Source organism: Hyla sarda, chromosome 8 (genome assembly GCF_029499605.1).
Source record: "Hyla sarda isolate aHylSar1 chromosome 8, aHylSar1.hap1, whole genome shotgun sequence".
In the NCBI taxonomy this organism is placed as follows: domain Eukaryota; kingdom Metazoa; phylum Chordata; class Amphibia; order Anura; family Hylidae; genus Hyla; species Hyla sarda.
The window spans coordinates 169,070,022-169,088,998 of record NC_079196.1 but is presented as its reverse complement, the minus strand read 5'-3'; positions in this window follow the sequence as shown (position 1 = coordinate 169,088,998).

The following is an 18,977-nucleotide window of genomic DNA, read 5'->3' as shown; positions in this document are numbered from 1 at the left end:
TGAATTCACAAAGATAAAAGGCTCATTCTCTGGCTTCCTGACCTTGACCAAGCAGCAGAGAAATTCAGCTGAACTGTGCAAAACTGTAAAGGTGACATAAATCAAATTTAGACAGCGCATGCCTTGTATATAAAGCATGAAACATTGGCTGTCACATCCCCCAAAAATCTCAGAACAATAATAAAATCCTGCTTAGCCTCAATCAGACTTTTCTGCATAGAGCATTTGATAATTTTTCACTTCATTGGGGAATAAATCAGACAATAACCACGGCATGTGAAAATCTGTCATATAGTTTAAAGGTTTTGTATTAGCAAGTTATGGATGCTGGGAAAACAGTTGCATTGGAGATCGGATATTTTTTTTTCTGTCACTTACGTTTCTGAAGGGCCCCATTGCTATGTTTTGATACTTTAGTGAAGAATCAATTACATATCTTAATAAAAATAACATAAGTACATGACTAGTAATTCTCTCACATGGTGTTATTATACGGATTGTTTCCTATGCAGGTAGGATTCTGTTAAAGAGGGTATTCTCATTATTAAAAGTTCTCCCCTATCCACTGGATAGGGGATAACTGGCAGATCAATGGGTGTCTGACCAGCACCAGCCCTAAGAGTAGGAGTGCTGAACCTGGCAATGTTCAGAAGCCCCTTAGAAAATTAATTGCGTGCTGGTCGCACATGCATATTGCCGCAATGATTTAGAGGGACGTAGAGGTGTATTCACCAGGAGTGGAGTAGGCAAATGTCTTTTTACTCCACTGTGTACCTGCACCAAATTTATTTGCGAGGGATACCTGAGTATAGCATGAAGTGTATCTCTGGCACCCTCATAGAAAATGAATAGTGTGCATGCCGATCCTGCACTTAATGCAACTTGAAGATTTGGGGCCCTGTTATAGAAAACGTGAAGGTTCTAGAGGTTGAAACCCCTGTGATCAGACACTTATCCTGTTGATAGGGGATATTTTTAAAGGCTGGAGTACCCCTTTAATACAGGGTTTGGATCAGGGTCCTTGTTTCTAAATGTATGCTGCCCTTAGGTAGGAGAAAAAAAGGCTATTCATCACACATTTCTATGATCCGTGCACAGAAGAAACAGGAAGACACAGCCAGGGCAATGCTTGAGAGGTAAGAACTTACTGAGCCCCAGGTATGCAACATGACCCTATAATTCTTATAATAGCTCACTGCCCTAGACCACCAGGGATCCTTACATTATCCCCTTTACTGCCCTAGACCACCAATAATCCTTGCATTTACATTAAGTTCATGAATATTGACATTAGGCCCTTCCAAGTCCTAAAATACCAGGGTGGCTGACTTTAAAGGGATACTCCAGTGTTTGAAAACATATCCCGGGATTGTTCTACTGCTAGATTGCTTGGACCCCCTGCTATCTATCTCCAAAATGGGTCTCAAATCTCCCTGTGCACAGAGTAGGGTCAACACTCACCCTCATGCATTCTCTATGGGAGCATCAAGGAAACATGAGCGTTGTACTCATCTCCGGCACTTCTATTGAGAATATATGGAGGCAGAGCAAGTGTAATTCAGTTGCCATTCTGGAGATGCCAGTGGTCGGAAGCCCTCCTAGTGGTTCATACCTACTGTTCTAGATTCCATATGTCAGCAGCTTATATCCAGCTTCCGATCCTCCTGTTCCCATATAGCTCCAATCATCCTGTGGAAAAGAGATCAGTTTTCAAACGCTGTATAACCTCTTTAACCTATTTACTGCCAAAGACTACCAGCATATAGATGTTAACTTTCACTATCCTAGATTACCAGAAATGTAGACAATAACCGTCACCATGCTAGATTTGTATATGGTTTAATACAGTGACCCCCCCGACCTATGATGGCCCCGACATGCGATCATTTCAACATACAATGGTCTCTCAGAGGCCATCGCATGTTGAAGGCAGCATCAACATTCGAAGCTTTTGTATGTCGGGGCCATTGCATAAACAGCTATCCGGCAGCGCAGACTGCTTCAGCTACCACCGGATAGCCGTTTACGGTGCCCCGTGTGGTCCGCTGACGATTACTTACCTGTCCTCGGGGCTCTGGCGCGTCCTCTTCGGGATCCGCTGCATCGTCGGCGCTCTCCATCGTCGTCATCACGTCACTGTGCACGTCGTCCCATCATACAATAGGAGCGGCGTGCGTAGCGATGTGATGGTGGCGACGTGAGAGCGAGGATGCCGGGGAAGCAGAGGCCTTGCCGGAGCATCGGGCACACCCCGGGGACATGGCGACAGTGATGGAGGGCGACATCCAGGGCAGCGGTGACGAGCGGTGATGGTCAGAAGCGGCGGGGACACGTGAGTACAACTTCCTCTACCAGTGGTCTTCAACCTGCGGACTTCCAGATGTTGTAAAACTACAACTCCAAGCATGCCCGGACAGCCGTTGGCTGTCCGGGCATGCTGGGTGTTGTAGTTTTGCAACATCTGGAGGTCCGCAGGTTGAAGACCACTGTCCTATACTTTACATTGCACGGATCCCTCAACATGCGATGGTTTCAACAAACGATGGTCCATTTGGAACGGATTACCATCGTATGTTGAGGGACCACTGTATTATTTGCTTTAGCTGGCTGTGTTGTTAATATTTGAATGCATGAATGAGACAACATGTCAAAACAAGTTTATTAGTTGGTTAGTCTTTTGTCCCTGTGCACACTGCCTCATTATACATTTTCACCAATGTGCTCAACAATACATGAATATTATTGACACAGCTCATTGTAAAGTTATTTGCTTGGGTTAAAACCCTCTCATGGGCCAGTTCTGAAGCAAGAGCAGATTCACTTTACATGCAAAAGCATTATTCATCATAAGAAGATAAGCCGGGTGGGAATCGCACTAATAAGCATCTGCTAATATATATAATTCTGGTTTATAGAAAACATCATTTCACTTTAGTAGTTTGCATAATGTGATATGCAGGGCATTCCTCCAATTCCCCAGAATTTTTTTTTTTCTCCTTTTTTTGCTTGTTCTGCTGATTCTTCCCTGATACGATATTCCGGAATGTATCATCACTTACTGTAAACAGCTCCACTGTTCAAAGAGAAGATTCATTCTTTCTAATCCTTTGGGATGTTCTTGTTTGGTTTTCCGAGTACGTGGGATGAATGTCATAGCCTGAGAATGAGTAAACAAGGATCCTCCTCAGAGTTTACTAGTATACATGATTTGATATACAGTACCTGTTTATTATAGTGCGGCGGCGTCAGTGCTTTTACCGGATATATCTGTCAAAGGGGAGGCTATCCAAATACAAAAGGCCAGAACATCGATGCAACAACTGTGGAGTTGTGACAGTAGGTCGTAAATATGTTTTCAAAGCAACTGGTGCCAGAAAGTTAAACAGATTTGTAAATGACTTCTATTAAAAAAATCTTAATCCTTCCAGTACTTATCAGCTGCTGTATACTACAGAGAAATGTGTGAAGTTCTTTCCAGTCTGACCACAGGGCTCTCTGCTGACACCTCTGTCCATGTCAGGAACTGTCCAGAGCAGGAGAGGTTTTCTATGGGGATATGCTTCTAATCTTGACAATTCCTGACACGGACAGAGGTATCAGCAGAGAGCACTGTTGTCAGGCTGGAAAGAACTGCTGAATTTTCTCTGAAATATACAGCAGCTGATAAGTACTGGAAGGCATCAGATTTTGGAATAAAAGTAAATTACAAATCTGTTTAACTTTCTGGCCCAAGTTGATTTGAAAACATTTTTTTTTTTTAAATCAACTGGAAAGAAAGTTAAACAGATTTGTAAATTACTTCCATTAAAAAATCTTAATCCTTTCAGTACTTATGAGCTTCTGAAGTTAAGGTTGAAAAAAAAGTGCTCTCTGATGACACGTGTCTCGGGAACCGCCCAGTTTAGAAGCAAAATCCCCATAGCAAACCTCTTCTAAACTGGGGGTTTCCCGAGACAGGTGTCATCAGAGAGCACTTAGACAGAAAAGAACAAGCTCATAAGTAATGAAAGGATTAAGATTTTTTAATAGAAGTAATTTACAAATCTGTTTAACTTTCTGGAGCCAGTCGATATAAAAATAATTTTTTTTCCCTGGATAAGCCCTTTAACTCTTTCTACAACCTAATATAATGGCAGAATTCCTGCCTGGTTGTATATCTATAGTAAAGAACTTTTAATTTTTCTTTGTCTCTACAGGCCTAAAGCGTACAAGTAACCATTATCTACTGGGTGGGATTTCATATTATTTGGCTTCTTATCTTAAATGAGATGCATTTTTCAGGATATTGTCCAGTATGGCCAAAAGAAATCTTGGATACTATTAGACCAGACCTCCCCAACCCAGTCCTTCATTTCCAATAGAGTAACCAAAAAAAATCCAGAATGTTGGTGGGCCTTGAGGACTTGGTTGAGGACCACTGTATTATTCTATTGCTGGTTCTAAGACCTACATTGTTAATAATGTCTAACATAATGTCATCTCTTATGGTAAGAATTCTGCCTCTGTCAACAATTTTAAGCCTCTTGGTTTGACTTGGAAGTAAAATGCAAAGGCATAACTATAGGGAGATCAGAGATGTTGTACCTTGGCCCTTAATTCTAATGGGGTCCAAAAGATATATCTTTGGTCTTACAAATGACATGAAATAATGGGGGGGGGGGGGGGGGGGGCGTTATTACAAGTTTTGCTTTGGGGCCTAGGTGCTTTCCCCATAGAATACCTCTCCTGCTCTGGACAGTTCCTAAAAGAGACAGAGGTGTCAGCAGAGAGCACTGTGGTCAGGTAGAAAGGAAATTCAAAAAGAAAAGAACTTCCTGTGGATCATAACAGCAGCTGATATGTAATGGAAGGATTAAAGTTTTTTTTAATAGAAGTAATTTACAAATCTGTTTAACTTTCTGGCACCGGTTGATTTAAAAACAAAAAACAATGTTTTCCAGTGGAGTACCCCTTTAAATAATGGGAAGGGGATGCTCAGGGCAAAGAAATGGACATTTTTACAGGCAAGATAAAAAGTAGTGTTACAATATGGATTCCTCAAGGTTTGTGGTTTTTATGGTGAGTCAGGGTTCTCTCAAGCACTGATCCATTGATGACTAAGGGCGGTTTACGCCTGAAACGCGTCATACTGCATTCCTGTACCTGTGTTTTGGATTTTATGCAATAAAGGGACCTTTCTGCCATCTCCACGCTGGCTTATCCTTCTCCTTTATGCACTGTTGGTGTTGCCGCACACCTGCCATGCTGTGGACTGGACGTACATTTGGTGAGCTGATTTACCCCTCTCCTCACGAAGTTTCGAAAATAATATTTTTGGGGTGAAGCATGAAGGGAATGTGTGATGTGACTAAGAAAAGGTGTTGTTTGGGGATTGGGGAAGCTGCTATAGCCAATCGCGGGTTTTGCAATGTTACCCTATTTATTTCATTTATACACCCGCAAGTCGACCTAATAGAATGAAAAGCAGCAGTAAGGACTCAATAATAACTCATAACTCTAACCCAGTGTTTCCCAACCAAGGTGCCTCCAGCTGTTGCAAAACTACAACTCCCAGCATGCCCGGACAGCCAAAGGCTGTCCAGGCATGCTGGGAATTGTAGTTTTGGAACAGCTGGAGGCACATTGGTTGGGAGACACTGCTCTATCTAACCCAGTATATCAGCGGGGCACATGATCAGACAGTAACCCATAGCATCCATAAGTGACAATTATTAGTAACCGGTTGAGTGTTTTTGTGACATTTTTCACCTATTTCACGTATTTTAGCAGACATGCACGCATAAAGCTGTCGCGTACCCCCCCTGAATACCCTCAGTCACACAGGAGACGGGAGGAATACCGAGTTTTTATGTTTCCAATGATAATCATCTCGTGCATGCGGAATAAGGTAACGTGGGATCTATGGGCATATTTTATGTTTCTAATTGGAGGCGACATGAAAATGCAGGCAGATGAAACATTAATGAACAATATACATGTTAGGCCAAGATTTAAAATGAAAATTCCCAACACTACAGTTTAGAGGATGACAGACACATTAAGAGATGTAATTAACATGGAAAGCATTTACCCACAACTCACCAAGTAAAGCACTTAAAAAACACCAAACATATGTCATATTTTAAAATTATTGCCGCAGACTGAAATTAATTGATGAAATATTTTAATACGAACAAACGGGGGAAAAAAAAGGGTAAAACATCTGTTCGGCGCAGCGTAATTAGATCTGCATTGCGTTCACAAGGTGAACCACTAGATGGCAGTGTGGTATTAAATAAAAAGGCCAATATAATTAGCTGCGGGAAAAGAAAACTAGAACTGTTTTCCTGTGCACTTAAAGTTTAATGGCTTGGCTATACTTCCTTTGTTCTCTTTGTGTCTCTTTTTACCTCAAATGACTCCACTTTCCTGACTAGATAGAAAATATTAGTGTGAGTAGAGAAGAAATGGACAATTACACCGTATAGTTTTTTTTTTTTTTTCCTTTCTCGCATATGAATAAAATGTGTTAACTAAACCAATGCAGAGACAAATTAAGCTGAGCATGTGAAATATAGTGAAGTTGATGTTGTTCGGTGGTAATGAGAAATTCTAGCATCTCTCTCATTGTTCTGTATTTTATAACAATTCAAATGCAGAGTTGTAATTACTTTTAATTCACAATGGTCTAGTTTAGATGTATCAGCTACATTTAATGGCAAATTGCAGCAGAAAACTGTTATTACCTTGTTAATGAGACTGATTGTTACATTGGGTCAATTGTATAATTGTGTACAATGCTAGGTAGCAAAATTAGGAAAGACAATGGGTTTTCTCATCACCCTGATGATGTGACGCTGGAGAGATGAGGGTGACACAAAGTGTTATGGGCAGAGAAACAGATTGATCCGTTTGCTGACAATTAATACATCTAGATTTTTCCAGGTTAACACAGGAATAACGGGGTTAAATTTCTCCTTGTTAAGTGGCTGTTCTCTAAAAGGAGTTTACTCTGTGCTGCAACCTATTGAGGGTTAAATCCCTGCAAGGTAGTGCCTGACGCCTTTCTAACCCCTGAAACATGACTGAGGCTTATTACAGAGCAGAGTGCTCACTGGCATAAAGAGATGCCTTTGCTGTGGGACTGAGGAGGTTAAGCCATACCTGTCATTTCAGGTAACTGTTCCTGATAGGCTGTCATAAGCAGGGCCGGCCTTAGGTGTTTAGGCGCCCTGTGTGAGCTAACCTTGTGCCCCCCCCCCCCCTCCATTACCCCATAAACATACACAAAGAGGAAAAAAATCTTTGTAACAAATATTTTTTTAAATATTTAATCAGTCCCCTGCCCCCTTAATCAGTCCCATTTCCCCCTTCACCAGTCCCCTGTCCCCCTTCACCGGTCCCCTGTCCCCCTTCACCAGTCCCCTGCCCCCCTTAATCAGATGCAGTACAGTTCCCCCACATTAGGTGCAGTATAGTTCTCCCCACATTAAGTGCAGTATAGTTTTCCACATTAGGTGCAGTATAGTTCCCCCACATTAGGTGCCATATAGTTCCCCACATTAGGTGCAGTATAGTTCCCCACATTAGGTGCAGTATAGTTCCCCCACATTAGGTGCAGTACAGTTCCCCCACATTAGGTGCAGTATAGTTCTCCCCACATTAGGTGCAGTATAGTTCTCCCCACATTAGGTGCAGTGTAGTTCTCCCCACATTAGATGCAGTACAGTTCTCCACATTAGGTGCAGTATAGTTCCCCACATTAGGTGCAGTATAGTTCCCCCACATTAGGTGCAGTATAGTTCTCCACATTAGGTGCAGTATAGTTCTCCCCACATTAGATGCAGTATAGTTCTCCCCATTAGGTGCAGTATAGTTCTCCACATTAGGTGCAGTATAGTTCTCCACATTAGGTGCAGTATAGTTCTCCCCACATTAGGTGCAGTATAGTTCTCCCCACATTAGGTGCAGTATAGTTCTCCCCACATTAGGTGCAGTATAGTTCTCCCCACATTAGGTGCAGTATAGTTCTCCCCACATTAGGTCCAGTATAGTTCTCCCCACATTAGATGCAGTATAGTTCCCCACATTAGGTGCAGTATAGTTCCCCACATTAGGTGCAGTATAGTTCCCCCACATTAGGTGCCGTATAGTTCCCCACATTAGGTGCAGTATAGTTCCCCACATTAGGTGCCATATAGTTCCCCACATTAGGTGCAGTATAGTTCCCCACATTAGGTGCAGTATAGTTCCCCCACATTAGGTTGGCAGTATAGTTCCCTCCACATTAGGTGCAGTATAGTTCCCCCACTTTAGGTGCAGTATAGTTCCCCACATTAGGTGCAGTAGAGTTCCCCACATTAGGTGCAGTATAGTTCCCCCATATTAAGTGCCATATAGTTCCCCACATTAGGCTGGCAGTATAGTTCCCCACATTAGGTGCAGTATAGTTCCCCCATATTAAGTGCCATATAGTTCCCCACATTAGGCTGGCAGTATAGTTCCCCACATTAGGTGCAGTATAGTTCCCCCATATTAAGTGCCATATAGTTCCCCACATTAGGTGCAGTATAGTTCCCCACATTAGGTACAGTATAATTCCCCCACATTAGGTTGGCAGTATAGTTCCCCCCACATTAGGTGCAGTATAGTTCCCCCACATTAGGCGCAGTATAGTTCCCCACATTAGGTGCAGTATAGTTCCCCCCCATATTAAGTGCCATATAGTTCCCCACATTAGGTGTAGTATAGTTCCCCTACATTAGGTGCAGTAAAGTTTCCCCACATTAGGTGCAGTATAGTTCCCCCACATTAGGTGTCATATAGTTCCCCACATTAGGTGCAGTATAGTTCCCACACATTAGGTGCAGTATAGTTCTCCACATTAGATGCAGTATAGCTCTCCACATTAGGTTGGCAGTATAGTTCCCCACATTAGGTGCAGTATAGTTCCCTCACAGACATACAGCCTCCAGCCATATACAGTGTATGGCTGGGCGCTGTATGTCTGTGTACTGCCCCACTGCAGTGTTCCGACCACCGCTCCGTGTTCACAATCTACTGCTATGGCCTATAGACCATAGCAGTAGGTCCTGGGACCGGAGGAGTGGTGATCGGAACACTGAAGATGACGTACAACATACAGGTAACTTACCATGTATGTCAGTGATGTCCCTTCGTGCCCTATATCCCGGCGGCCCCTGCGCTTTTAAAGTTAACATGGGGGGCCACTGCAGAGAGGTAACGAGACATCCTTGCGTCCTGAAAAGATCTTTCGGGTCACAGGGATGTCCAGTATGTGACCAAGGCCCCTGCGGGCTGCTTAGTGGTGACAGCTGATTCCCCCCCCCCCCCCGCCCCCCCGGGCTTGATTACAGTGTGCCCAGGCACACCCAGCACAAAGTCAATGACATGCTTTCTGCTTTGTTTTAGTGTATGTTGTTTAACCCCCGCATATCCATTGCAAAAATTTGTCTTCTAGGCAGATATATAGTAGCGTTTTATCATTATTAAGAGATGCTTACAGTGACATGACTGTACATTTATTCTGTATGTTACTGAAACAAAATGCACCCAGTGTTCACCTCTTATAAATAGAGGTTAAAGTTCAGGTCCAAAATATGACAACAGGAATGTTTGGTGCCTTTATTATGATCAAAGTATTGCTGAATGAATAGTACCTTCATGTATGTAAAAAATAGCAATAGCTTCCATGCTCAGACTGACTAGATTAATGGCAAGGTCAGAGAAGACTACTTTCATCCAGCCTGTTGTATAGGCTGTTGTGAATGTTATGTCAGTAACTGATGACTATATATATATATATATATATATATAATATTTTTATGGTCATCAGTTACTGACATAACATTCACAACAGCCTATACAACAGGCTGGATGAAAGTAGTTATATATATATATATATATATATATATATATATATATATATATATATAGAAGAAAAAATCTTGTCCACAGCACCAAAGTTCATGAAAAAATGTGTGTTTTTATTCCATAAAAGGTGTCAATACAACAGCGACGTTTCAGTCAGCTCAACCTGACCTTTCTCAAGGATGCTTGAGAAAGGTCAGGTTGAGCTGACTGAAACGTCGCTGTTGTATTGACACCTTTTATGGAATAAAAACACACATTTTTTCATGAACTTTGGTGCTGTGGACAAGATTTTTTCTTCTGTTTGAAAGATGATCCCCTAACCAAGGATCCAGGAGCTGCGTGCACCCCCCTACGATAATTTATTTTCTTCTATTGGCTGTGCTGTTCTTCTTCTACTATATATATATATATATATATATATATATATACCATATTTATCGGGGTATAACACGCACCGGCCTATAACACGCACCCTTATTTTTCCAAGGAAATTTTAGTAAAAAAGTTTTTTTTACCAAAATATCCTTGGGAAAATGAGGGTGCGTGTGTGTGCAGGTGTACCTTGATAAACTGTTTTTGGGAGCTTCTGCAGTTCAATGATTTAAAGCAAGCACTTTAAATCATTGACGTGCAGTGGCTTCTGTGGGGCCAGAGTGCCTCTGCTCTATTCCCTCCCTGTCCCTGGTTTTATAATTAAATATCCCGCCGCCGCCACTGCCCAAGTCACACTCCGCCCCTCAATGCAAGCCTACGGGAGGGGCGTGATAGCTATCACGCCCCCTCCCATAGGCTTGCATTGAGGGGCGGAGCGTGACATCACACGGGGGCAGAGGCGTGACGTCACATGCCGCTGGCCCGGTGGTCGCCCGTAATCAGACCCAGAGCGAACACGCTCTGGCGACGGATTACAAACGGGGTGCCGCGTGCATGATCACGGGCGTCCCCAGCTGCGGGACTCCCGCGATCAGGCATCTTATCCCCTATCCTTTGGATAGGGGATAAGATGTGTAAGCCCCGGAGAACCCCTTTAAGAGTCTCCTCTGTCCTCCACTCTTTACCTGTATTAATGGCACCTGTTTGAACTTGTTATCAGTATAAAAGACACCTGTCCACAACCTCAAACAGCCACACTCCAAACTCCACTATGGCCAAGACCAAAGAGCTGTTGAAGGACACCAGAAACAAAATTGTAGGCTGGGAAGACTGAATCTGCAATAGGCAAGTAGCTTGGTGGCAAGAAATCAACTGTGGGAGCAATTATTAGAAAATGGAAGTCATACAAGGCCACTGATAATCTCCCTCGATCTGGGCTCCTCGCAAGATCTCACCGCGTGGTGTCAAAATGATCACAAGAACGGCGAGTAAAATTCCTAGAACCACACGGGGGGACCTAGTGAATGACCTGCAGAGAGCTGGGATCAAAGTAACAAAGGCTACCATCAGTAACACACTACGCCGTCAGGGACTCAAATCATGCAGTGCCAGACGTGTCCCCATTCTTAAGCCAGTACATGTCCGGGCCCATCTGAAGCTTGTTAAAGAGCATTTGGATGATCCAGAAGAGGATTGGGAGAATGTAATATGGTCAGATGAAACCAAAGTAGAAATTTTTGGTAAAAACTCAACTCGTGTTTGGAGGAGAAAGAATACTGAGTTGCATCCAAAGAACACCATACCTACTGTGAAGCATGGGGGTGGAAACATCATGCTTTGGGGCTGTTTTTCTGCAAAAGGACCAGAACGACTGATCCATGTAAAGGAAAGAATGAATGGGGCCATGTATTGTGAGATTTTGAGTGAAAACCTCCTTCCATCAGCAAGGGCATTGAAGATGAAACGTGGCTGGGTTTTTCCGCATGACAATGATCCCAAACACACTGCCTGGGCAATGAAGTAGTGGCTTCGTAAGAAGCATTTCAAGGTCCTAGAGTGGCCTAGCCAGTCTCCAGATCTCAACCCCATAGAAAACCTTTGTAGGGAGTTGAATGTCCATGTTGCCCAGTGACAGCCCCAAAACATCACTGCTCTATAGGAGATCTGCATGGAGGAATGGGCCAAAATACCAGCAACAGTATGCGAAAACCTTGTGAAGACATACAGAAAATGTTTGACCTCTGTAATTTCCAACAAAGGGTATATAACAAAGTATTGAAAATAACTTTTGTTATTGACCAAATACTTATTTTCCACCATAATTTGCAAATAAATTCTTGAAAAATCAGACATCTTTTTAAGTGGGAGAACTTGCACAATTGGTGGCTGACTAAATACCTTTTTGCCCCAATATATATATATATATATATATATATATATATATATATATATGTAGGAGTGTCAGTGTAACATTTCAAGAAAACAGCCGTCACCCTGATGATGCATTATAAGTAACATATAAACTAAGTTTCATCAAAATATCTCCAGCCATTTAGAAGTTATGCTGGTACATACATATGTTAAATTTTATATATTTTTTTTTTGTCTGAAGTCCCATGCAAGTCTCCTAAACATGTTACTTTCAGGTTGCAGAGATTGCCCGGGACTTTTAAACATCCTGCAGACTGTCTGGCAGGCAGGTGCAGAGAATAGTTAGTGTGGGGGACAGGATATGGTGACAGGATATCAAGACAAGAGAGGAGGACCAGATATAAATATCCAACAGGCCCAGTATACATCTGCGAGGGACTATGCATAAAGGGGGTGAAAACACTATACTATATCTAGGAGCCCTTTTCAGTAGGATTCTAACTCTCTACAGCTCCACAGTATATGTAATAGATGACATCTCAGTATAAGTAATAGATGACATCTCAGACAACAAGAATTGAATCTTAGTCCAATATTATTGAAAAGGCCAGGCGTCTTGTAGACCCTATGAATTACATATAGCTGTGAGAGGCGCTGTTCCACTTAGTGATAGAAGAAAAGTCATTTCTAGAAAAGTACCCCATTAGTAGGAGTCTATGAACGTGCCCACATCGCTTACCCATCAGGATATGAGATGGTGTTATGAGGTTTGGATAAGTGGTTGAGACACGAGGACTGGACATGAGGACGGGATATAAGGACGGGCTATGAGGACAAGATATGAGTAGTGAATATGAGGTCAGAATATGAGGAAGAAACAGGAGGTCAAGATATAAAGTTGGGATATGAGGATGGGATATAAAGTCAGGATATAAGGACGAGATTTGAGATTGAGATATGAGGATGGGATATAAGGTCAGCCTATGAGAACGGGATATGAGACTATGATATGAGGTCAGAATAGGAGGATGGGATATGAGGAGCGTCATTTTTGCTTTTCCTCTCCCACAAGGTTTAGGTAGGAAGACCAGACAAATAGTACATTCTGATGTTAGAACTCAGAATGTACTAGAACAGAGATGAGCGGAACTACGTGGACAACGCTGATCTCTTCTTTCAGCAGTGTGTCAGGAATCGATTTTGTAGGGGTTTATGTTTCCTGAATGACAGACATAAAATGCTTCTCTCTCTAAAAAGAGTTTCTCTAGCAGCTGCAGTAGGTGGTATATAGTTGTGTCTCAGCTGCTGCGTAACATCATACCAATCAATCAATAGTAGAATTTTTTATCTTTCTCTTCAAAAAAGAGGTTCTGCAGCAGATGTGCGGTGTACTGTATCGCAAGGAATAAATTACCTCTATTATAAATCATTTTGAATACTAGTAGTCACCTTGGAGTCATATTACCTGCTTAAGTACGCTTGATCTGAGTCCTTGCACTTTTTCTATGGTCATGATACTCCTTGGTGACTTTCTATATTCTCATAAATTATAGTGCAGGAACATTATGCCATGTATTATGCAGTTTTGGGGGAATGTTTTCCGCTTTCACTATATGCTTTCTCTTCTTGGAAACGTGTCACTTTTCATAAAAATTGATACTTATTTTGCATTCACAAATAATTTCACAAATGTAGTTTTACTAGGAAACCTTGGTGCCTCCTGACATAGATTAATGATGCGTCAGTTCCCATAGCTTGTCAAAGAGGTAATGTCTTCTTTTTCTACCAAAATATCTGCTTTATGTTTGGCTTTCTTACCCATTGATGTAACATGCGCTGGTTGTTGTTTAGCCCAAGTTGTTGTCTATGGAGGAACAATAGGGAGATTTATCAAAACCCATGTAGAGGAAGAGTAATGCCATTGCCCATAGAAACCAATCAGAATACTTCTTTTATTTTTATTTTATTTTTCAAAGCCCTTTTAAAAAAATAAATAAAAGAAGCATTCTGATTGGTTGCTTTGGGCCACTGCACCACTCTTCCTTGATAAATCTCCCGCAATATTCTGGGCAGCTACATTGATGATTTGCAGAGTTTACAGAGAGAGAAGAGACCAACACTAATGCATGGAAGGAGAATCATCTGATCAAATGCTATGTCCCTACATCATTTTTCTGAACATGCTTAAAAGACAGGCAACCCCCCCCCCCCCCCCCAAAAAAAAAAATAAATAAATAAATATGTTCACACTAAGTTGAAGAATTTAACTCAGTGGGAAGATAGATGTTTTGTTCAATGCTTTTTAATTTTATGCTTGCAATGTTTAGGCTATAAAAGTAATTGACATTGCCCATTCATAACTCAAAATGGGGTGGTACATACAGCTGTATTTTTGGATGTATTTTGGGCTATATTTTGGCCATAATATATCTTATTTATCAACAACTCTGTCAAAAGGCAGAGTAAACCAATCAAAATTTTTTGCCCCCACTCTACTAATTATAAAATGTAACTTTTAATAGTATTGTATATTAATGCGAGCCAAAAAGAAAAAGGGTTAAAAACCCAGCACTATCACACTATCATACAATAGATGTTTGATATCTTTTCTGAACACCTTGTGACTTGAGACTGTAAGATCACAATAGTCAACTCTGATGGATCCCTAACACAAATCTCTGTGACAGTAACAGTTACATCCAACCAAGCAACATTATAAAGGCAGCAAGAACATGGTTGTCATCAAGTCCCATTCAGATGCATTGTAAAGCCAAAAAACCACTGCACCAAATCTGCTTAATACCCAGTAATACCAGTAATAGCCAGTAATCCCATAACAATGTAAAATAAGATTCTTACAATGTTCACACCATATGGAACATGAGTACTCTGTACAAACATCCATTATGTCTCACAATTCAGTAAGAAGTGTCTGTGATCTCTATCATTGGTATACTTGGTATACTCCTCCCACTGCTTGAAAGGAAATTATCTTCTGGACCTTGCGACAAATTTCTAAACTTTGTGTGAATGAGGCCTAGAGGTGATAGGATATTTCTTACTTTGATTACAGAAGATCCTAAGTTTAGAATTCTGGGATACACACAAGACAATTTTTTTTAACTTCAAGGTTGAACGTGATGGATGTTTCTTTTTTTTGAATTGTACTAACCATGTAAATTATCATTTTCTTTCAGATATTTCTGTTTCTTAATGGAGACATAAAGAGTTACTGTCATTAACCCCTAAGAGATCTTATCCCCTATCCAAAGCATAGGAGATTAGATGCCTGATCGCGGGGGTCCCGCCGCTGGGGACCCCCGTGATCTTTCACGCAGCACGTGACGTCACACGGGAGTGGAGCCGTGACATCACAATACTCCGGCCCCGTAATCGGCAGTCATCAGACCCGAAGGAAACGTGCTCTGGGGGCTGATGGTAACGGGGTGCTGCGTGAAAGATCACGGGGGTCCCCAGCAGTGGGACCCCCACGATCAGGCATCTTATCCCCTATCCTTTGGATTGGGGATAAGATGTCTTAACGCAGGAGTACCCCTTTAAGGACAATGGACGTAAATGGACATCCTGATGTGATGGGACTTAACACCCCAGGGTGTACATTTACGTTCTGTAAATGTAAAAGAAAAGGGTTGATGGGATAGCTCACAGTACAAGACCAAAGTTGAATTAGACCAAGCAATCCAAAAGGGAAATAGAGAAATAGAGAAATAGACTTAGAGCTCCAAATCCTTTTTCTCCAGGAAATGTAAAAGAGTTATGATTTTTAGAAGGGGAGGAGGAAAAACTAAAATGCAAAAATTTAAAATTGGCCCAGTCCTTAACGGGGTTCTCCGGTGGAAAACATTTTTTTTTTCTTAAATCAACTGGTGCCAAAAAGTTAAACAGATTTGTAAATTACTTCTATTTAAAAATCTTAATCCTACCAGTTCTTATTAGCTGCTGTATGCTCCAGAGGAAGTTGTATAGTTCTTTTCTGTCTGACCACAGTGCTCTCTGCTGACACCTTTGTCCATGGCAGGAACTGTCCAGAGCAGGAACAAATCCCCATAGAAAACCTTTCCTGCTCTGGACAGTTCCTGACACGGACACAGGTATCAGCAGACAGCACTGTGGTCAGACAGAAAAGAACTATTCAACTTCCTATGTAGTATACAGCAGCTGATAACTACTGGAAGGATTAAGATTTGTATATAGAAGTAATTTACAAATCTGTATAACCTTCTGGCACCCGTTGATTAGAATTTTTTTTCCATTGGAGTACCCCTTTAAGGCCAAAATGGTCTGTGTCCTTAGGAGGTTAAAAACAACTACTGACATATCGATCAGACACACCGGGTCTCACTGCTGAGACCCCTGCAATCATGAGTTATTAAAGCTGGTGGCATTGTTCTCTACTTTCTGGCCTGCTAAGTCATCCGTCCATTTCTCTGCAGATACTAATTTTGACATGTCTGTTTGATGTGTCAGTATTTGTTTTTAATTACAGCAACTATTTAAAGTAGTAGGAAATCAGTAAGTAGTATTGGAGTATTAACACATCACGGATTGACTAGTGGAAAGCAAATATTATTAAAGGAGGGGGGTGCAGTGATTTTTTAGAAGACCTTCAGAAAATTCATGGATTTCGGGCCATGCACATGTGGTGTGCTATGTTCATATAGGGCTACAATGTTCCAGCTTCCGCAGGATCGGTGGGGGTCCCAGCAGTTGGACCCCCACTGATCTACTAGTTATCACCTTTAAGCTAGGTTTCCACACAAGTTTTTCTGGAATACTGCCAGTCATAGGCGTGCGCACGGGGTGTGCCGGGTGTGCACAGGCACACCCTAATCACCGCGGCCCGCTGCTGTAGGACTTTTTTTTTTTCCTCACTACTAAACGCCAGGCCCACCGGACATCGCCGACATCACCAGATGTCCTGAGCTGTGAGCCTGGGCATGTGTGGTGTGGTCAGGGCATACTGGGAGTTGCATGCTGGGAGTTGCAGTTACTACTGAAACTCCCAGCATGCCCTGATACAATCTCGGTCTGCTCTGCAGCTGTCCTGATACAGTCTATGGTTTTGCAGCTGACCCAAAACTACAACTCCCATTATGTTGCACTATACTCCTGAGTCCTGGGGAAGCAATCCATTAATTTTGGGACAGCTGCAGAGCAGACCAAGAATGTATCAGGGCATGCTGGGAGTTGCAGTTACTATTTGTAATGCCCAGCATGCCCTGATACAGCTTATGTTTTGCAGCTGACCCAAAACTACAACTCCCATTATGTTGCACTTTACTATAGTATAGGTTATATGGTGCTACATGCTGGGGGAAGCTGTAGTTTCGGTTCAGCTGCAGAGATATAGGCTGGAATCTGGATCAAGAAATTTCATTGATTTAGATTCCAGCCTATATCTCTGCAGCTGACCCAAAACTACAGCTCCCCCCAGCATGTAGCACCATATAACCTATACTATAGTATAGTGCAACATAATGGGAGTTGTAGTTTGGATCACCATATATTGTATCAGGGCATGCTGGGAATTGTAGTTGGTAACTGCAAATCTCAGCATTGCATTCCTTCAAGGAATGCAATGCTGGGAGGTGCAGTTACCAACTACAATTCCCAGCATGCCCTGATACAATCTATGATGACCAAAACTACAACTCCACACATCTTGCACTATATAGGAGTACAATTTAGATTATGGTGCAACATGCTGGGAGTCCTAGTTTTGGGTCAGCTGCAGACTTTTCTGGTGCAAAAAAAAATGTAATTTGGAATATTCCCCCCTCTGTGCCCCCATCTTATAGTAAAATCGTTCTTCTGTTTGCCAAGTAAAGAAAAACATGAGTTTTACCATTCAACTTACAATTTTTTTTTCAAATCCACATGAAATACCTCCCTGTAAACACCGACCACCAAACATACACACAAGTGGGAGGTCTAGTCAGGGCTGGTGCATGGATTTTTGACACTCTAGGCAAAACCTAATTTTGACAACCCTTTGGCTCCGCCCATTGAACCCCTTGGCAAATATAAGATCAGCGGTAGAATTAGTCCCGTAAGCCTCATGGTAAATTCTAGACTTGTCCTCCTCCCTACAATTATAACTATACTGCACCTAATGTGGGGGAACTGTACTGCACCTAATGCGGGGGAACTGTACTGCATCTAATGTGGGGGAACTGTACTGCACCTAATGTGGGGGAACTGTACTGCACCTAATGTGGGGGAACTATACTGCACCTAATGTGGAGGAACTATACTGTACCTAATGTGGGGGAACTATACTGCACCTAATGTGGGGGAACTATACTGCCAACCTAATGTGGGGGAACTATACTGTACCTAATGTGGGGGAACTATACTGTACCTAATGTGGGGGAACTATACTGCACCTAATGTGGGGGAACTATACTGCACCTAATGTGGGGGAACTATACTGCACCTAATGTGGGGGAACTATATTGCTCCTAATGTGGGGGAACTGTACTGCACCTAATGTGGGGGAACTATATTCCACCTAATGTGGGGGAACTATATTCCACCTAATGTGGGGGAACTATATTCCACCTAATGTGGGGGAACTATATTCCACCTAATGTGGGGGAACTATATTCCACCTAATGTGGGGGAACTATACTGCACCTAATGTGGGGGAACTATACTGCACCTAATGTGGGGGAACTATACTGCACCTAATGTGGGGGAACTGTACTGCACCTAATGTGGGGGAACTGTACTGCACCTAATGTGGGGGAACTGTACTACTAACCTAATGTGGGGGAACTATACTGCACCTAATGTGGGGGAACTATACTGCCAACCTAATGTGGGGGAACTATACTGCC